Here is a 21,584-nt window from a genome sequence, read left to right on the forward strand (position 1 = left end):
GAGAGGTAAAGGAGAGTGGGAGGAAACATCGTGTAGGGTCTTGTACACATGGTGAGAACTTTTACTTTGAGTGAAGTGGGGAGCCAAGGGAGGATTTCATTATTTCGATACAATGATATTAATATACAACCCACATGCAAGTTTTCATAATTGTTCCAATGATGTCTTTTTTTAAAAGTCCAATTTTCTATTACTGTTTAAAGAAATAAGTTGCACAAGTGGCAAAATAAAATTTCATAGCATGTGTACAATGAATGACTACCTTTTGGGGCTACTAGGATTGCACCAAGAAAACTCATCTATTGGTTAAAAAATTTAAGCTTCATAATGTCATTTTATAGCTCTCTCTGCCCCCAGGATCCAGTCAAGGATCATATACTGCATTTAGTTGTCATGATTTAAAAAAAAAAAAAAAAGCTTTATTCAACTAAAATTCACATACCATATAATTCACCCATTTAACACATACAATTCAATGGTTTTCAGTATATCCACAGAATTGTTCAACCATCACAACTAATTTTAGAACATTTTTGTTATCCTCCCCAAAGAAACCCTATAACCTTTAGCTATTGCCATGTAACCACTCTCAACCCCCAAGCGTAGGCCACCACCTTCTACTTTCTGTCTCTATAGATTTGCCTATTCTGGATATTTTTTTATACAGTAAGTAGAAGCCTACAAATTGTGGTCTTTCGGGCCCGGCTTCTTTCACTTAGCATAATGTTTTTGAGGGAGCATTCCTTTTTATGACTGAATAATGTTCCATGGTATGGAGATAGCATTTTCTATTTAATGAAGGAGGATTTTGAACAGAGGAGTGACCTGATCTGAGTGGCATTTAACGAGGTTCTTTCCAGCTGTTGTTCCAAGGAGCAGAAAATGATGAAGTGTGTCAAATGCTGCTTTTCGGAAAAATATCGGGCCCAAGAATTGGCCAGTAAGTGCTCAAATGATTTAACAAAGAAATTAGCAGAAATATATTCTGATCTATAATTTATGAACGGCATTTAGTTTTCTGGACGTTGTTGCATTTTCTTTGGATAATTAAACATGGAATGCAGAAATAATAAACGTTAATAAGAATTTTAAATGGAATGTGGACATGTAAACATAAGTGAACTGGAGGGTACCATTAATTTACAGAGGTCTTTGATATTTTATTTTGGTGGTAATGATACTTGTGGTTCATGTGAAATTTATTCCTCAGAATAATTATTCATCTGTAAACATAACTCAATATTATGGTAATTATCCAAGATTTCATGCCAGCTTCCAGAGAGCTAGCCTAGAGAAAATTAATTTTTACAAGAAGGTATTTTCAATGTCTATGCAGATCGGATAGATGAGAGCTATTCTTTTTTTTTTTTTATTGGGGGGGGGTGTCATCTAAAAGATTGTAGAAATTAGACTAAAATTTAGAATGCTATTGTGTCATCTGTCACTATTTGGAGCAACAAAGTTACCTACTAGACTCATTAGATCCCGAATTGGCATGAAACACAAGTATCGATTCACATGCAACAGTTACCAGGCTATCCAATTCTGGGTACATGCAAGTTCAGGGGCTTGCAAATCATTGGGGAGTAAGTGAGGGGCCCTGCAAGCTAATATAAAGGAGAGTCTGGAACGCTAATTGTCAAAGAGGCGCTGCCCGTTCCGAGTACGTTCCGGTGGGCGCGGTGGACGTGTGGATGGGCATTTCAGAAAATAAACCCTGAGCACAGAGCTTCGCTTGCAGATGATGCCCCGAGCCCCCTCGCCGGGACAGAGGCGGGCGGGGGGCGCGGGTCAGAAGGCGCCCACTCGCCCTCCGCCGCGCGGAGCCCACGCGGCCGCGCCGGCCGGGCGGGGCGTTTGGAGAGGATCCCTGGGCGCGCGGCGGCGGCGCGCGGGCGCGCGTGCGAGCGAGCGAGCGAGCGAGCCGGCGGGCGGGCGGGCGAGTGCGCCGGGTATTGGCAGCCGAGCGGTGGAGGCTGGGCGGCTCCGACTCCCTGACGCCAGCGCGACCAGATCAATCCAGGCTCCGGGAGCGAGCGGGCGGGCGGGAGGAGGCGGAGGCAGGAGAGGCCGAGCGGCTCAGCCCGGGCCGAGGCGCGGGGAGGGACCCTGCGAGCGCAGCGCCCGGCCCGCCGGACCGGGGCCGCGGGACCCCGCTCGCCCGGCCACTCGTGCGCCCGCGCGGACGGGCGCGCCGCCAACCCGGTAAAACGAAACAGACCCGATCCCGGCTTCCCCCTCTGCCGCGTCCCCGCCGCCCCCTCGGCGCCCTGCACCCTGCCGGGGCAGGCGCGGGGCGCGACGGAGAGGGGGGTCTTCCCGCGTGGGGCGGGCCGGGGACCCCCCCCATGATGGCGCCTCCCGGCCGCTGTGCGGAGCGGACCTGCCACCTTCTCGTCCCCTCGCCCCCGCCAGCCGGGCAGGGCTCGGCCGGGACGCCCCTCGCGTGTTTGTGGGGGGCCGCGGGGGGGCAGCCTGGCCCCCCGGCCCCGGCCGCCCCGGGACCTCCCCGGCCACCCCCACCCGCTCCCGCTCCCGCTCCCTCTCCGTCTCCCCCGCACGCTCCCCGGTTCTCTTCCCCCCGCTGCAGCCCGGCCCAGGCCCGTCCGCGCGGCCCATTGTGTCCCGCCGGCCCGGGCCACCCTTGCGGGAGCTGGACGGCGGCCGCCGGCGCTGCCCTTTGCGCGCGGCGCGCCGGGGGGAGCCGGGCTCGCACGAGGGGCACCCCCGGCGCCCCGGGCCCCCCGCCCCCGCGAGCCTCTCGGGGGTCGAGGTAACGCGAAGTTCGTGCCGAAATTCCCTCTAATGTATTCAAAGGTTTGGCGGCGGCGCGTAATTTTTTTTCCTTCCCCCCTCTTCCGCCTACACCCCCCTGCGCCTCCAAGTGTCGTCTCATTCCTTTCCCTTGACCGGATTCGATTGCCTCACTGCATGTGTATTTGTGAGTTCGCTGTTGAACAACTGTTCATTTACTGCGCTCCCTGGCTTTGTGAGGGTTTCTCGGGGTTGTTTCTGGAGGAGGTGGGGGTGGTGGGTGTGAGAGAGACAGAGAGAGACGTGGGCTTGTTTTTCTAGTTGCTTAATATATATGAAGGCTTAAAGGGAGAGCATTTCCTTGATTACTTAGGAGGGGAGGAGGGACAGATGCCTGCCGGATCTCACAGCCACCGGAGCTGCGGCTTTTGTTTATTTCGAGGCACAAACGATTTTCAAATTCGCTGCGAGATAACCAGGAAGGCGCTTCCCTTCTGAAAGTGAGCCGCGTCCCCGAACCATCTCCTGAGAAAGCATCGTCTTCGTGAGTGCCGTGACAGCCGGCCTTTTTCTTCCTCCTAAGGTCCTCTTCTTTCCCCTGTATCTGAAGTTGCAGAGTGGGTGGAATCATGCTGGAGTTGAGTGATTTCTGTATGTCTTTCCTGTTCCTGACACTCTTAGCAGCTAAATCACAGAATGCCTTTATTTCAGAACGTTTCTCGCTCTGCCTGTCGTGGGTAACATGTCTACGTTCAGTAACAATGAAAAAAAAAAAAACTGTTCTCTCTGCCCATGTTGATTTTTCACCTTGTTGATAATTACCACTTTCGTTTTATTGGAAGTAGGCGAGCTGGATTGCAACCACCAATAGAGGTGGGAGCAGTGTCCGCGGCCCCAGCATTTTCAATGAATGTATTTTGTATCAGTGTTATTCTGATGTAGGTACCAGGCCTAAATATGCAATACTGATTTAAGCGTTGGCTCTTCCCTCTCTCTCTCCCTCTTTCCCGTTTGCAGTTATTTGATATTTCTGTGCAGGTGGTTTACATTTGCGTAATATTGCAATTTTTAGGAAACTGTAACCAGGGTCATGCAGAGATGATTTTCTAGAGGTGGGTGATGCCAGAGCCTCTGTGGGATCCAGGCTGGATCCAGTTTCTTCCGAGGGTAGGGATTTGTCCTTGCTTTAGTTTTGACCTCTCCAACCATAGATGTGTAACCAAATCTATTTTTCCTTTTCGCAGTATCCTTTGATTTTATACCCTTGAAGAGCTGATGACCTTTGCATTTTGTAGAAATGTCAGTTTTTAGGAAATTAAAATTTTTAACCTCTTCACCTGTTAGAGTTTAGTAATTCTTTTCTACTAAGTTCATGGCATTAGGAGTAGAAGTCAGTCTTATTTTCCCAAATATATTTATTAGTTGAAAACTAGATTTCAGATTTTAATTTTGATTTCTAGTAATTCCGGGTTAAAGATAAAACTTAATAGCTTGGTTAGATTGAAAAAGAAAAAACTTGGGTATAATTAGACGGCTGTATTTAAGCGGCAGTCGCCTACATGATCAAGGCCAAGTTGTGTGTATAGAAGATCTCATTTGTGCAGTCTTACAAGGCTAATGGAGGCATCATTGAGGCTTTATAAATAATGTAAGTTGTGTATAATGTAGAGTCTCCAGGGACGGCAGAGAAAGCATCATTACCAGCCTTTTCAACCTGCTTGAGATCTTAAATTGATTTACAGCACTGAACTGGTGCAAAATGATACATCAGGATGACATGGGGTCAGCCTGTAAAAGTCTATGATGTCAGCCTATTAGTTCAGTCATCATAATTAAACCATATTACAAGGGCAGCTAAGCAGGAGTCTGGCGTTATGCTTCAGATAGGGGTGGTACATGGGTTTCGTACATAGTGGAAAGGCTGAACTGGGCAGGAATGCTGGTGTTCCTGAAAGAGAGGAAGGCTTACCGCACTCCGAATTTCTGAAAAAAAATTGAAGAGCAATGCAGAGATGTTCAGCCTGCATTGTCGAAGTAGTTTTCCATTTGGTAGTGGGGAGAAAGATGCTTTTGGAGTGCTGATAAGGACCTTCGGAGCTCTGATCCCTGTACCAGGTCATGCTTTAATTTAACTTGGCCATAGGGACCTTCTAAAATATCAGGGCTACATACTTCTTATCTCTGATCCTTTTATTAGCACTGAGTTGCCCTGTATTGATGTATCAGCTGACACATTATTTCTTTAACTAGTCATAGTTACCAGGGCTCCACTGAAAACAAGGATATTTGAATTGAGCAATTCAGGAAAAGAAGACTTTTGGTTTTTGCTTAGATTTCTGGCAGTCCTTATTCAATTCATGGGTCATCTAGGGCTGTACCATCCAATACCACCTAGGGGCATTTAAGTTAAAATTAATTAAGTTAAATAAAAATAAAAATTCATCTTCTTGGTAACACCAGCTACATTTTGAGATCTAAGTAGCCACGTGTGGCTAGTGGCCGCCTTACTGGCATGTCTGTGTAGGACATTTCCATCATGGCAGCGGGTTCTATCGGACAGCGCTGCTCTGAGACCTTTATTTATCCTTTTCCTCCTTTTTTGCTCATCTTTCAGCTACTTCTCTGCTGATGAGTTCGTGGGGTCTGAGAGGAAGAGCTATATCAACTAATTTTGATACTTACTAGTTGCTCTTGTTAAACAGTTTGGGTGTGACAGTTGAAGCCACTGGATAAAATGAGGTGGACTTTTTTTGTGGATTCTATTTATCATCGGCATCATGGATTCTGATATGATTTAGAGCTTTCGGGAGGAGAAATAATTGTAGCTCTTCTTTTTTTCCTGAGTTTTTGCTGTTTCCTTGTTTTCTAATACTCCAGTTTCATTTAAGCCTCAAAACTTTCCTAAGTACTGTTGTAACATGTCACATTTTACAGGTAAAGAAACTGAGTTCAGAATGATTCACTGTCTCTTGCCTCAGGCTGTGTAACTGGTGATTATGATATGAACAAGGGCCGACTTTAGGGCCTCACTCTTAACTGTATTTTTTTTTTATGTTTTTTGTTTTTGCCTAGAATACCCAAATAATCCTTGTTCTGTGGGACTTTGTTATTCCAGTATAGACATGACTTTGCTTTTATTTTTCAGGCTTTTAGACAAATTTTGTGCTATTGTGCTTTTCTTGGTTATCTCCTTCTCAGTGGAAGAAAGGAAACATAATATTAATACATAGCTAAGCAGAACATAATTGGAAGAATAAATCTGACATAAAAGTAATGCATTTCAAAGCCAATTTGGTTTTATCTTTGCTTTTCTGGATTATACCACTCTCCCCTTTTGTTTTTCTTATATGATCATAATCTAATGGTACTGAGGAAGAAAGTTCTAGTAGTTCAGTTTATATCATCAAAATTAGTTTTCCTTAGCTAGTAAACTCTGCACCTTGAGATAAGAATAGTTTATTGCAAATTCCTTGGTATTTTTTTTTTCTTACGTTTAATGTCTACTTTTGTTTAGTGTTATAGTTCAGTCATTCTTAACATTTTTTTTTTTTGGAAGGGGTCAGGGCTGTTAAGGAATCTGATGAAACTGTGGCTCCTATACCTTCTCATTCCCATCCTCCAATCCCAAAATGCCAATATGCCCTGGGGTAAGCGCGTGTGTACACTTAAGCACACAAATTGCGTGATATTTCAGGTGAAGTCCATCCATGGGGCTCCCTTGCTAAGAACGTTCCATAAACATTAGGATTTGTAATTTCCTTTACAGAGTATAGAGATATTTAGTGTTAAAAGCTCTTTTGAAGATTTTCTAATCCAGTTGGTTCGTATCAAGTTGAGCAGCCTGAGGCCCAGAGAAGACTCCCTAACATTGCCCATCTAGTGATGGACAGAGGTAAAGCCAGAGCCAGGGTCACTCTGCACGCTGTTAAGTTCTCATTTGTTTGCTGTTTCCTGCCGCACTTAATGGCATTTGGATGCTTTGGTCTGAGCATATCCAGTATGTGGTAATTTGGGGAGGGGAGAAAGAATTTCTTGGTATGTTATTGACTTTTTTGTACCTAACATTTATTGTTTGAGCTGAGTAGGAATCAAATCTGACAACCTCGGAGAGATTTTTTTTTTTTTTATAGATTAAAATTGATTTTTTTTTTCATTTTTAGAGATGGAAAAAGTCCTATGTCTGATTTAATCAATGGGACCTTACTAGAAAATGAATGATCCAAGGTTGTTCAAAGTTCAAATTAAATCAGGCAATTCTGCTATATGAATCACCTATCTTGACTCTCAAAAACAAATCACATTCCTAACTAAAACCTGAAGTTTGGAGTATTTAAGGAAGGAGGTGGGAGGTCCTAGGGAGAGAATTGCAAAGTTCTGGAGAGAAAAAAAGGATAATTTAAATGTACTGTTCTTGTAATTCTATATGCAGTTTGTTTTTTTTTTTAACTTAACTATCACCAGTTTATTATGAAAGATACAACTCAGGAACAACCAGATGGAAGAAATACATAGGGCAAGGTCGGGGAGGTGGTGCAGAGCACCCGCACCCCTTCCAGGTGCCCACTGTTGGAGCACCTAGATGTTCAACAACCTGGAAGCTCCGGTTTTTACTTTTTGATGCCAAGGTTAGCAAGGCGTGCTTTGATAACAAATGGAGACATCTGCATTTTGCCCCAAACCGGACTCTCTTGACTACTTATATGATATATAATAATAACATAATATATAATAATAATCTGTCATTACCTGGTAGCGCAACTGTTCAGTCTAATCTGCTGCTCCGTCATTCGATCTTGCACAAAATCACCTAAAGTATTTTTTACTCCAGAGTAACATCCTTAAAAAAAAAAAAAAAAAGCTAAGCTAGGTAGCGTGAATGTACATACTTAAAATTTTAATCTAAATCTTCATTTTGGTGTGCGTTATTAAGATGGTGCCAGTTTTGGAGATGTACAGCTAGTCCTATAGGTAAAAACAGCGTTTACGGCTACTGCTGGCCAGCTGACAGAAACGAGCAGGTTCTATGGAACAGTCATTCGCATAAGTAAGGGATGCTATATTTCAGTCGGGACAAGCCAAAACTTTCATAAACTGTTCAACTCCAGTGACTACATCAGATTTTTAGGAGGGTACTGGAAACTGCAGTATTTGAGCAGCTTGACAGCTTTGTAATATTTGTTATAAACTAAAATCAGAACTTTAGGGAAGACTCCCTCTAAGGTTCATGGGAATCCTTACCTGGTGACCCTGCGGTATGGTGGGTTTGGTTTCTTAACTAATTTTCTTGACAAGTCTGAATTTAAAGGAACATGTATGCACGACGGTTTACGCATCTGTATGTTTCTGAGCTCAGACTGTAAGTAAACACTTACTGTGTCACATTTGGGGAGAAGAGGAAAGAAGAGTCTAGCTTTTGATTCAAAAATAGATTTATATGCATGATTTTTAATGCTTTATTTGTTCAGTTGCTCCTGAAGTTTAGGGCAGCTGTAGCATAGATGTGTTTTCCTATAATCTCAGTTTGGGCATAGTTATTCAACTATTCATTCATTTTCCTTTCATTGTCTATCTTTTGTGGTTTCTTTGTGGTATGCTTATGCAAAGTGGAAGTATTTCAGACTTTTATGGCTTTTTTTTTTTAGCTTTGAGTACCACAAGGAAAAAAGGAAACTAATTATCTTAAGTATTATAATTAGGCACTAAATTAAGTCATTATTTAGTTAGCTGAATGCAAGATCTTTTTGTTTGTTTAGATTGAAAGAAAATGTGTCGTTTTAATGGAAGAGGGATTTTAAATACCCGCTCATTTGAGAATTTCGATGCAGTAATGTAATAAGTATACGCTTTGTTTATTCAGTAAATACATGTAGGTTCTGAGGGGCTCAGTCATTGGCGAGAAGACACAAAAATGAAAAATTAAATGCCACATTGCAAGCAAGAGCTGTCGCAAGGTAATAGTGTGAGTAAGTTGTGATAGACAGCTCACGTGAGGACCACCGTGGTGCGCACAGGTGGCAGGGAGAGCTGTTCTGGGCATAGTCGTGGCGCGGACGGCCCCGGAGGTCAGCGTGAGCGCCGAGGATCTCTAGAGCAGCTCTGTCCAGCGGAGCTCTCCGCAGCAATGGCCGTGTTCTGTGCTCGCTCTGTCCAGCCCCGCAGCCACTCGCTGCCGGTGGCCAGTGAGCAGTTAAAATGTGGCTCGTGTGACTGAGGAGAACTGCATTTCAAATACTAATTTATGTTTAAATAGCCACCTGTGGCTGTCACATGAGTCAACACCAATCTGGTGAGGCTGGGGAGTAGCTCTCCCTGACCACAGTGGATATTCCTGACGGGGCCCAGGATGGCGAGGCGGGAGAGATGTTCAGAAAGGTTAAGTTGGGGTGAGAATTTGTGGACCTTAGAGAGCCAGCATAAGGCAGCATTGGGAAGTCACTGAAGGTGTTCGAGTATGCAGTTTGGATTGGAAGGGGTAGAGCCTATATGCCAGAGATTAATAGGAAAGCTATTTGAGTTATCTATCTGATGAGATGGGTTTTGTGACCAAAAAGAAAAAAAAAAAAAAGCACGTGGTTATTTGGATATAGAAGAATGGGACAGAGAGATGGCAGAGATTATTCTTAAGTTTCTAACCTGAGTGGCTGTAAAATTAATAAAGCTTTTACATAAGAATAGGGAAGATAGTTGTAGAAGGAATAAAGGTTATATGAATGATAAATTAGAATCGACAGCTTGAATTTAAGGAGGAGTATCTAAGTATTCTTTAGGCAAGTTAGAGATATCTAACGGAACTGCAGCTTAGAGATGGGCTTAGAGCTCTACATACAGATTTCCAGTAGTGATAAACTTTGGAAATGATGGTTGAACTTCTAAGAGTGCTTGAGTATCCTGAGAGGATCATGAACAGAGAAATAAAGAGCCAGTGGGTGGAATCTTCTATTGAAGCCCACAGTTAGGAATTAAAAGGGAGAGGCATGTTTGGATCTGGAAGAAAGACATGGAGTCAGAGGAGCAGATAAACCAGGAAGCCACGGGAAGAGATTCCAGAAACGGGTTCAGAGGGGAAATGTGTGGGTCAGGGTGAAGGAGAAAAGGCTGGGGCCATCAGACGAACGCAGTCGCGATGAGGAGACCGGGCATAGTAAGACGTGAGAAACAGGTTCTCAAAATACCCTCTAGCGACTTATGTTGATGAGACCCCTTTGATGTTCGAAGATCGAGGGAAAGAAGTTAATGCATAGAAAACAAAGATGGCGGCGTTAGTGATCTGGGGCACAGGTGACAAAATGTTAGCCATGGTAGGGAGGGAGAGGTGTCTGAGGAAGAAGCAGAACGGCCTTCAGGTTAGAAGGGGAAGCAGGTGGCAGAGCTCAGGCCAGCTCGTGCTGATTTTCGCAGGGGCGTAGACGTCAGTCCCTTCACTGGGATGGTGAGGTGGGGGAGTCAGCAGATGGCATTGGAAGAGTCACGGTAATGGAGAGGTTTTGGAAGAACCATTGTGGGTGTTGTGCCAGCAAATCTGTGGAGAAGTCAGAGCGTAAACATTAGGAGGAAACCTGGGTTACCCTTGATGTGGCTGCAGAGAAGACTAGTCGTTGTCTCTTTCTAGTATAACTTGGTGGCCTGGTAGGAAGATTGGAGAGAAATGTTGGCAGAGATGAGTCCGGCCTACGGATAGCAATTCGGTTAAGGAATGAGACTCTAGAATCAGGATTCTTGCGTTTAAGTCCAAGCCCCAACACTTAATTTGCTTTTTATAACTAAGGGTGAGCTACGCGCCACTGTACCTCACTTTTCTTCGTCTGAAAAAGCGAGGTAATAGTACCAGCCTCAGGATGGATTATAAAATGAAATGACTTATACTCCCGTATTTCATCTAGTCTAAGATGCTGCCAAGTGTAAGACAGTATTTCATGTACTATTGAAAAAACTGTCAGTTAGATGTGACATACCATTGATTATAAGTTTCCTGGTTTCAGAGTTGTTAAAATGGGAGGGGAAGGTACATCTTACAGTCAGTAAAATATAGAGTACACAGAGGATGTAACATGGACTTGGTACGTAATAAGCCCTCAAAAATGTTATTTATACATTTATAAAAATGAGTGTGATTTTAGAGTGTAGAGTGTTGAGAGCGGTATCACATCCAATCTAGATAAGGCAGTCACAGGTCGTAAGGAGTCCCATGGACTGAATAAATTGAGAAGAGTTAAGCAGTGGGAATGCCGGTAATGAAACTGTGAAATACCAAGTTTTGGAATTTGTAGATGGAACATTTCCCTGACAATTCTGGATATAGTTTTTTAAGAGAAGTGTAGTAGTCGAACTAATAGAAGAATGCCTTTTAATGATTTAAAAAAGTTATTTAAATTGCCCAGAGCTTTTAAAAGTAAGTATTCTGGCATGGATTCTCGTCATAGTGTCAGAAGGAAAGGGGGAAATTGATTCGTGCCTTTTCAAGAGATGGAAAGGTATTAATAGCCAGCTGTAGAGCCCTTCTAAATGTGGCTCCAAACTCAGAAACCATAAAGGAAAAACTTATACATTTGAGAGTATGTATGTGACCAGACATGTAGAAATGACCAAGCACACACTCACAACCTTTCAGGTAACAAATTTGCAAGCAAGTTACTGTCTTTTGTACAGAACTTTTTAAATCAATGGGAAACACCACCCTGATAGAAAAATTGGTAAAGAATATGAACAGGTAACTCACAAACAAACGAAATGCAAATGGCTAATAAACATAAAATGTTTGCTGTGTCCTGGATCAGACTCTTCACTAGAATGGAGACAGCTCTCTTTTCTTTTATCGTATTTCTCTTTGTGGACTAGGAAGTATGAGTCGAGGAAAATTGGGCTTTTGGAAACCCAAGTTCCCTGCCTTCTAAGAGAAGCTGAAGTTCCAAGTTGGTACACGATTCATATAAGCTGGCGTTTTAAGAAACAGGCCTTCTCCATCCCATTTCCCTGATGACTACCCTACTTCCCTCCGGGACATGATTTTGGGATAGAAGTCCCCTCATTAGAAAGTGACTGGCTATCAGTTCCACGCAGTTTCTTAGTCAGCTGGCACAATTGATGAATGGTAAAGGCACAAGTGCTTATTAGAGCGCAGCGAACTGGGCCTCTTTCTCTCCTTCCTGAGTCGACGTGTTAGAGTTTATTTATAGTGACATCTTCTTATTCGTGTGAGACAGTGATGGTCTTGGGATATGGCTTTGATGATTGAGATGGACTAGTTTATAAGGTATTAAAGTCAAAAGTCCTCTCATGTAGTAACACCTCGTATAAAGTGAAAAAAAAAAAATGTAAGAGTTAGGCACCAGCATTTAATTTCCCAGATGTTCTCTTAGGGGTAATGGTTAGGGTCGTGGGTGTAAAGAAAGCTTTTCACGTCCTGTCAGGAAGGGAACGAGCTGCTGGGCACTGGGGGGATCCTTCCCCCAGTGAAGTGAAGTGCACTCGGTTTCACCTCAGCAGTGAGTGGTGAGTCCTTACCCAGCCACTAGGCAGAATTGAATTCGTCAGCATCTTCTGCCTCACCGTGTTTTTTTTTTTTTTTTTTTAAATGATCTGCAAATATTTCAAAGTTGCAGGGGTGGGAAACAGCTTTTTAGTATCAACTACGGTCTCAGCACTTGGCCTTGTACCATCTCCTCGCCTTCCTAAGTCCTTTCTGAATGACGGTGACTGGGGAGTAGGGACCCTGGATGCGTAGATCCGACCTGTCCCTCGGCCTCTTTCAGCTCAGTTGGAGAGGGAGGATGAACGGAAGGAAAATGGGTCCTAATTTCATCTAAGAGAGCAGCTTTTCATGTCGGGGAATAATACTGACGCGGGGACTGCCACATTCGCAGTTACACAGTTAGCGCTGTGAAAGCTCCGGGCGGCCGGTTGTATGTAGCTGGCCACCTCTTCTGCTGCGGCTTCCTGCTTTGCCTTTGCCTGTTGCCGGCTTTGCAGTCTGGCGTGATTAATAGCCACCTCTTTCTTTTCCCTCCGTTTATGCTTGTATGCGCAGGACTTCTGTTTAGCTCGTTCAAGCCTGAGGGCGTGTTTGATTGGTTTTTAATGTTTTTCTCTTAACTGTGAACAACATTAACTTATCATTGAAATGATTGCCATCCAAGCTGTATTTACAGCGTATATTTGCATTTAAACAATTGAAGAGTTTTTTTTTCTTGGTCTTATCAAATTGTACAGGCCGATGAGATGTTGCTCTGTATTCCAGGGAAGCCTCCTTTAACAAAAGGTGGATCCCCACTGTGGGGTTCTGCTTTTCGTTAAGCTGATATTAATTCAGCAAGTATTTCATGCATTCCTACTGCGCATCCAGCACTGGGCTCTGCTGTGGGTAGGATCGAGAGACGTGTCAGCCGGTTTCTGCCCTGAAGAAGCAATCTTTCTAGTAAGGGGAGACTACGATGACATCGTCATTAATGTCACATCATCTTAACTTGAAGCTGTTTCTCCTGTAATTGAGGTAGTCTTTCAAAATCAAAGGATTGGGAAAGAAATCTACCGCAGTTTCCTGCCCGTCTCTACTGCAGTTGATTTTTTCGGCGTGTTTTTGGGTGTCCGTGTTTATATTGATGGTTATGTCCCTGGTGATTCTCTTCTGCAGCTTCGTAAAGTTGAGGCGAGGGCTCCTGAGTAAGGACTTGCACCGAGGATCTTATGACTGAGGCACGATACACACCTGCTGGTCTCATCCGTCTTCTAGTTTAATAGCTTTTGCTACCGTCACTCTTGGGACCGAATTGCTCGAGGGCGTGCGGACAGTGTCCCTGTGAGCTTCGCATCAAGGCGATGGTTCTCGCCTTGCCTGCACGTCAGAGTCACGTGCACAGCAGTGACAGCAGGGACGCCTGCCCCGCTCCGGGTCCCGTTCAAGGGTCACGGTGGAAAGCTTTTTAAAACGTGCCCCGTAGGGAAGGCCGATGCGCGGCGGTATTAAGAACTATTGGCCGGACACACAGTCGGTACTTGGTGGGTGAGTTTTCTTCATTTCAGCGTTTTGTAAACCACGTCTGGAAGCGTGGCCTGTGGTGTGTTGTGAGCTGCTCGTGCACATGCACTGTCTTTTATACCCAGCAGCGCTGGGTGCTAGGTGACCCCTGCAATTAGGGCTCCAGACGTGCCGGTTAATTCTGAGGGTTAACTGTTTTCGTTTCCCTGTTTTTTTCTTTGAGGCGAAAAACGATAGGGAGAACAGGTATGTGTGTTTGACATCTTTCCTTTTTCCCTTCTTGAAGAGATCAGCAATTTCTCGTGTCCCAGAGTTTAGGAGTGGAGCTAAATAAAACTGTGGAGGCCGAGGCGCTCAGACTACAAGGAGAAAAGGGGCAGAAGAGCGTGATTGAGTGGAGTAGTGGTTCATCTGGCGACATCTGGAGAAATTTCTGGTTGTCACAACTGGGGGGAGGCGGGGGTGATTCTACTGGCAAATAGTGTACGGCTACATATCCTGTGAGGCTACAGTTGGAAAAGCCTAGAGTAGAGGATGGAAAAAGGGGCAGGTAGGACAGGATACCGAAGTCGGTGTCACTGACTTGTCTCCGCGACGCAACTGCACTGTTGGCTTTATCATCCCCTCACCCAGATCCTCCGCGGTTGAGAGTACTACTTCTTGCCATTATCTGTAGATTGCATTGCGACTGGATGAGCCATTAGAATGAATATTTTAATGTTTTACTGATAATAAAATATGATGCTTGAAAGAGTTCTGTAGTTAAACTTTCTCCATCTCAACGTTTGCTTGAATGGAAAATGGAATGGGACAGTGTTGACTCAAGAAAAACAGAGCGCCAATAATTTTGTTCCGTTTACGTTTTCAGTAAAGGACCCTAAGAATAATCAGCGGGAATGTAAAGGAAATGAATTTCTTTAAAGGGCTTAATTTCAGTGTTTCACAGACTTATCACAAGTATATTAAGCGTTGAACACACACATGGGCTGTTGGTGTAAATAATGGTGTCAATTTTCTTATGCCTTGTTGAGGTATATAGATTATGATTTCTTATCCTATTCTAGGCTCTTTAGATTAAAATTAACTTAATTTTGTCACTGCTGCCCTGATCGGACTCTTGTTTTTCCGTGTTCTAGGGACATGGGAAGATTTCAAGAAGGGAAGCAACAATGAAACAAATAAATTGGAGAGGGAAGGAATTGGAGGGATTAAGATAAAACTATAAGCAAATCCTTGCTTGTCAGTGCCCCTGCTTTATGCATGCGACAAAGGAGAGGGTTATTTAGGAGGAGCTGGATAGTAGAGGGTTGCCTTGGTGAGCTCCTTCACCTTTCTGCACCTGGGTTTCATAATCTCTAAAATAGTCTTTACCTTCTAGGATTCTTTTAAAGATTGGGTGAGTTACTAGGTGTAAAGTGCTGAGAACAGTGCTCGGTGCTTCGTGGTGGTGGTTGGTGATGGTGATGATACGAGAATGACATTGATTCTGGCTACTTGAGCTGTGTTGGACATTGACGGAGACCAAGGATGCACTGTTGTGGGGTGTCTCCCAGAGAGCTGCCTGCATGGCGGCACTCTCCCTTTGGAGCTGATGGTGATGGTGATGAGAGTTTATTGAGTCCTCAAACTGGGAGTTTTTAGATGTTCTATAAAGGCTTTTTTTTTGCCTATAATGCGAATTTCAAGAGGAAGAGAGAGTGATTTATGTGATAAAATAATGTTTGTAAGTTTTCATAATATAATTAAACCGTTACAGTTAACTGTCATCTACTTATAGATTTTTCGAAGACGTATTTAGTTTCGAACAAGCCTTTCTTTAGAATTTACTGTGTTCTCAGGGTATTTAATAGTTCTATTATTGTAAGCAAAATACGATCAGCAATTAAAAGCTTTCTCTGACCAAGCAGAATGGGTTTTAAAAGCAACGGCTAGTTCCCGTTAAGGCCGCTGTGGGTTAACCAGTCCGTGGTCGATGCCCATTGGTGCCCCTGATCGACGGTTGCCCTCATTTGGGTTTCGATTGCGCAGCAGGTTTCACAAAGCCCAGGATGCCCGGGAGATGCAGTTGTGGCAGAGAAAGTGGCACACGTTGTGGGCCACTGTCCCTGCGCCTGCATTCCTCCTGAAACGGCTCGAACGTGTCACGTGGCGCTCGTCACAGTCAACCTGCTAGCATGGTTCTCCCGTCCCTCCCCCACACGCTTTGTGACTGTGAGCTTGGCGGTGCTGGGAACCAGATCATGCTCGTGGGCGCTGCACCTTTGTGTGCGGAGCACTTAATGGTTCAGTGAAAGAGTGAGTTAGTGGAGATTGAAGTTTTCTTAGTAGTTGAACATGTAAAGGAGGAGAACTTGGGTTCTTAAGCCTTCTAGGAGCATTCTTAGTTTTCCATTCTGACTGGTAAATAAGTCACTGTGGGGAGGTGAATGGAAAGGACCAGGGTGGACATGGGACCCGAGGCAGAAAAGGTCTGGATTTATGGTGCGGGCCTCGCCTAACTCTGTAGGTGACACTTGTATCCACAGCATTATTTCTCTAGCGCAGTGAGAGGCAGGCATTGCATTTGCTGTCTAGGGCTCCTAGCCGGAGAAGCCCCTGCAGCTCTGGATAGAGGGCCTCTGCGCCGTGTCCAGCTTTTCCTCCTTGGTGGCCGAGTGGACCTAGTAAGTCTCGTCCAGTTTTTGGCAGATCGAAAACAAGGTGCCATTGATTGTCACGTGGAGGAGAGTGAAATTTGGCTGCTTTCAGTGTTTGTTTCAGCAATTATGTAAACTTTGATTTTTAGGAGCTATTTTATTCTTCTAAATAACAGATTTATGTACTGGCAAAGGCGCAGGACCAAATTAAATTACGCTTGAGACATCTGGGTGTGGCACAGAACATTTTGGGGGTAAGATTCATGCACTGAAAACTTTGAAGGATATTTGAATTGTTAAGGGAAAGGGGACTAGGGGACATGAATGGGAAGGCAACTGACTTTTTGTTATATTATGGCATTTAGTAAAATTGAGTTTTGTGGTCATGTGCCTGAATTGCTTAATAAAAAGGTGCATTCCCACTCATATCATATTTACCCAGAATTAGGCTATATATTCCAACCCTGACTACAGGAATAAATTGCTCTAAAATCCCAGTTCGGTGTTATTCCATTCTGTGCAGAAACACTTTCAATTATTTTTTCCTTTATAAAAAGATAAATCTTGCCACTTTTTGGCCATAATACTGTCTTTTGGAGCCATGTGGAATAAATCTCTTACCTACTTTCAGTTTTTATTTATTTTTATTATTGGAGTTTTAAGATGGAGAACAGTAATTGATTATAAGAAAAGACAGCTCTCTTGAACTCCGCTCGTCCTGGCTTACTCCTGAAGGCAACCGCTTGTGCAGTTTTGCTTATTTCATTCCAGGCCTTTAAAGGTGCACATATATTATACATGTACAGGTTTTGTTTCTGTTTTTAAAAAGGGATCACACTATGTATATGGTTCTGTAACTTTTTAAAAGTGAATAATTATGGTGTGGTTTTTCCATGTTAGCAGCGAAAGTCTGTCTCCCCCTCTCCCTCCCCCCTCCCCCCCTTTTTTGGATGCACTGTCATCATTTAATCATTCTACTGCTGTTGGACGTCTGAGTTGTCTGGAACGTGAGTAATCTTGAGCATAGATCAAGCCCATCGGAGGACGCGGCTTCCCTTCCAGCTCCCTCTGGTCCTGGCTGTTTGCTAACCTCGTGGCGCGGGGCCTGGGGGTGGGGGTCCCCTTCATTGCCACCCCCAGGCCATCCTCCAGCCATCCTGCATGGAAGCACTCAGCTTTGAACATGACGTCAGCACCTGCCACTCACTTCCCTTCCTCGTGAGTCACTCACGGCCTCACTCCCCGTCATTCACCTCCTTCCTACAGGATTTCAGCTCCTAGTCGTACTTCCTCCATACTGCTCCCGTGATCATTCTTGGACTGCTCCTCCAGTGACCTTCGATCCCACTCAGATCTGCAGTCTCGCAGTCCCATACCAGGGGATTTTACACTTCTAAAATTTAATCGGATTTCTCCAACTTTATTTATTTAGTTAAGCAGGAAAGTGCATTTGTTTATGGCTCTGCCTTCATAGTATATCCAGAATCTGACCTTTTCTTCCATGCCAATCCAGACCTTCATCATCTGGAACCATAACGATGACCATAGCTTCCTAACTGGTCTTCTCACTTCCTACTTCCATCTTTTCTGTTTGTTTTCCGTCTATAAGCCATAGTAATCCTGTTAAACTGTCAGTCAGACCATGGCTTCCATCTCTGCTCACATCTCCTAGTGGCTCCCATCTCAAGGAAAAGCCAAGAAGCCCCTATGGGTTTCTGTGTGTCTGCTCCCCTCATCTCCGGCCTGCCCCCTCCCATTGCTCTCTCCTCCCTCACTCCATTCCCGCCCTGTGGGACTCCTTGCTGTTGGAACATTTCAGCCCCGCTCTTGCCACAGGGCCTTGGCACTTGCTCCTCCCTCCGCTTGAAGTGCGCGTCCCTGGACTTCCACATGGCTCAGTCCCTCTGCTGTTCCGACTTCTGAGTGAAACATCACCTCTCACCGAGGCCTTTCATAACTTCTAGAATGTAGGTCTCAGGAAAGCATGGACTTTCTAAAAAATGCTATTTTTGTGTCTTTTGTTCAACGCTGTGTCCCCAGTGCTTAGAATGGTGTCTGGCACAATGTGTTTGTTGAATGAATTGAATTTTCTTTTCATCTTTTTTGTTGTTGTTGTTGTTAACTAGGACAGAAACTTTGTTTTTTGGTATGTATGAAATATTTAAATAAGCTTTTGTTGTGGAACTGTTCTGTTAATAAAATACATTACATTTTCAGCATGCTATAATTTTCAAATCAGTTTCACATATTCATGTTTAAGTCTCATAACAACCTAGCGGGGTAGGCGGCGGTGGATTCCTAATTTTGTGGAAAAGCAAATTGAGGCTCAGAGAAGTGTTTGGTTCAGAGTATAGCTACTAAGTGGAAAGCTGCCGTTCAAGCCTGTCGCTTACTCCAAGTGAAAGGCTCTCGTTTTCTCACTTAGAAACATCCTAAAATGACAGAAAAATTGTAGGGGTTTTGTTTGAACGTCTGGAGAATGTGCCCCGATTTCTTAAGCTGAATTTAGTCTGTCTTTTGTTTCCATTTCGAAAGTACATAAAATAAATGATTAACTTTAAAATTCCTGACAACGACAGATCAACAAGTTTTATTTCTCTCACCTGTGGAGGAAGTGGCCTCCACCCAGTTTTACTGAATTAGGAGGGAAGTGATTTTTTCAAGTGATAAAAAGAAATAAAATTCCATGTTCTTCCCAGAGGAGGAGATCAACAATTGGGAGAATGGCGTGAGACCATATGTTGGTTTGTAAAAGGATATAACTTGTAAAGATGTTTCCTTTGATGCCTGTGATGAATATGGATGTGTTTCCCTTCTAGAGGGTTCTGATTAAATTATTCAATTACAATCTGAGCCGAAGGATCTAAATATAGAGAGAGAGTTCAGGCGGCCCGCTCACGAATGTCAGCTCACCGCTACAGATGTGCTTGTCATAAACAGCACCTGCGAGATCAGTGGAGAAAGAGAAATATGTTCCAAAAAATGAAATATGTACAGCAGGGGTTTTTTTTTTAATGGATAGTTTTTCTTCCTCTAGCTTATTCCATTTCATCTATGAATTTGGCGTTTGAATTGCTTTTTGTTTTGTAACCCGATTAATGGACTTTAGTCTCCATTCTGATTTGAAATGTAGATCTACCACTTGCTAGAATATGGTCTTGAGAAAGATGCTTAACCTCTGGTCTTCAGGTTTATTGGTAAAATTGAGATAATGATATATACCTTGAAGAATTCCTGTAAGGAGGCAATAAGATGTTTGTAAAAACAACCAGTGTAGTGCTTGAGTAAGTTAATAGCTCAGTTAAAATAATTCCATTTATTTATTAATGATGAATCATTCATAACTGGCCACTTATGGAAATTTATCACATTTAGCATTCTTCGCAGTCTGTAAAAATGCTATTCTACAATAACAGTGACTCAAAGAGAATAGCTTTTTTCAAAGAAACAACGACTGTAGACTTTTTCCCTCTCGTGGTCAATAAAATTAAATTTTAAAATGCCTCTGGTCTTCCGTCTCCTGTGTAGAATGAGCTCGTTACGGGTCAAATAACTGTACAGTTTTTGAGTTGAGATGAGATGATCTTTATCAGGATGAGGTGATTAGGACCTGGGTGTCTTGAAAGACTACACAGTTTTCCTTTACAAGTATGAATTTGAGAACGGGGGTTCGGTGGGATTAAGGGGTGTTGTACAGCTTTTAGAGGAAGTAGCAAGATGTAGAAAGAAGCCAGGTTTGTTGAAGTTGGGACAGTCAGAAAACTTTTAAGCGCCTTCAGTCTGCTTAACTAAACAACTAGTCATCTAATGAAACAAAACAGAACTGACACTTGCTGTTCCATAAGGAATCTCTGTGACCAAGAAAAATTGACTGGTTGCCCTACAAGCAGCCCAGATTTGTCGGAATGGGAGGACTTGTGTACGCAGAGCAGAACCCAAAAGAGTTCTTGTCTAAAAGAATTTTCTGACACAATGAAGGTACTTGAATGGCAAACTTGGCACATCTAACTCTATAAACTACAGTTCTGTCCTTAGAGACTCATGTAATTGTGACATCCATAAATTCCTTGCTTCATTTTCATCAAGGGGACACTATTGAAATCTTTTGGCTGAAATGTCACAACTTGCAGTGAACTTACAAGTGGTGAGCTGGAATTCAAAGTCTATGTGTTATTCCTTTTCTTTTTGATTCCTAAGATTCCCACTCACTTAACACTCTGTTGAGAGACCACATTGCAGCTCTTGTCACTTAAGTCACACCTGGATGGCTGAGGGACTGGCTGATAGTGCCTGTGTTTTAAAGGCAGTAGTACCTGCATAACTGCATTACTAAAAATAGGCTTCTAAGATTTTGTTCTCTGTCCAACTGTCAGCTCCTAGTTTCTCCAGATCTGGAAAATGAACTTCTGAAAACAGATTTTGTGAGAATATGACAAACTAACTGTTTCACATCTCTAATCGTTCATGTAGAAAGTTGGGGAAAGTTCAGAAGTGACCAGAACAAAGCTCAGTAGGAAGAGGTTCAGCGAGGTGGGATCTGACTTCTGGGTGTTGGACACACGGGATTCTGCTGCTGCTGTGATTTCAGAGGGGCAGAAGTCTCCTGGGCTCTCCAGTGGATCTGCGTATGGCTTTGTTGCATAGGAATTTCGTTGAGACACGTTTTCTTTTTCTGAGGACTCAGTCAAAATAAGAGTTCCTTTCAGCCCAACTCCCAAGCAAAGAAGTAGGTAGTTTGGAAAGTTTTTTCACATCTATAAGAGAGAAGTTGAAAGAGGTTTGTCCTTCCTCACTCTCTTCTTCTTCTAGAGTTTTCCCCCCTCATTTTGGTTAGTGGTTAATTTTACTTAGCTGCATTTGACCCATTCGAAATTTAGAATTGTTGAGAGGCCAGTGATAACTGCTACTTTAAAACAGGGAAAAGAAATGCACAGGCCTTCTCTACCTGTTGCCTCCTGTAATAAAATATCTCCAAACCAAGTTGGTCTCTAATTGGAGTAACTGGAGAAAAGACACATTCGAAGAGATTATTTGTTGAAACCAAGTCACAGAGCACTGTTACTTTGGGGTATTTTCTGAGACTGAAATAGCCAGAGAAAACCCATCTCTTGTTTTAACATCCTGTCTTCACTACGGCTGCCCCCTCTTTCATGGGGGATACTTCCAAGACCCCCAGTGGGTGCCTGAAACCACGGATAGCTCCAAACCCTATGTATACTATG

General features: G+C 43.6%; 1 protein-coding gene across 7 annotated transcripts in view; it reads left to right on the top strand.

Moving 5' to 3' along the window:
• The first annotated feature begins 1,948 nt into the window (after positions 1–1,948).
• SMAD1 (SMAD family member 1) overlaps positions 1,949–21,584 on the top strand; it is a 64,519-nt gene continuing 44,883 nt past the window's right edge. Inside the window, exons 1-2 of one of the 7 annotated variants that reach the window (XM_036233532.1) lie at positions 1,949–2,205; positions 3,197–3,337. The gene's annotated coding sequence lies outside the window, so the exon portion shown is untranslated. Of the gene's footprint in view, positions 2,206–2,747; positions 3,406–21,584 lie in introns of those variants that run through there. The other 6 variants (XM_036233533.1, XM_016164060.2, XM_016164062.2 and 3 more) reach the window with 6 other exon arrangements.

This window comes from Rousettus aegyptiacus, unplaced genomic scaffold (genome assembly GCF_014176215.1).
Source record: "Rousettus aegyptiacus isolate mRouAeg1 unplaced genomic scaffold, mRouAeg1.p scaffold_m13_p_16, whole genome shotgun sequence".
Lineage (NCBI taxonomy): Eukaryota > Metazoa > Chordata > Mammalia > Chiroptera > Pteropodidae > Rousettus > Rousettus aegyptiacus.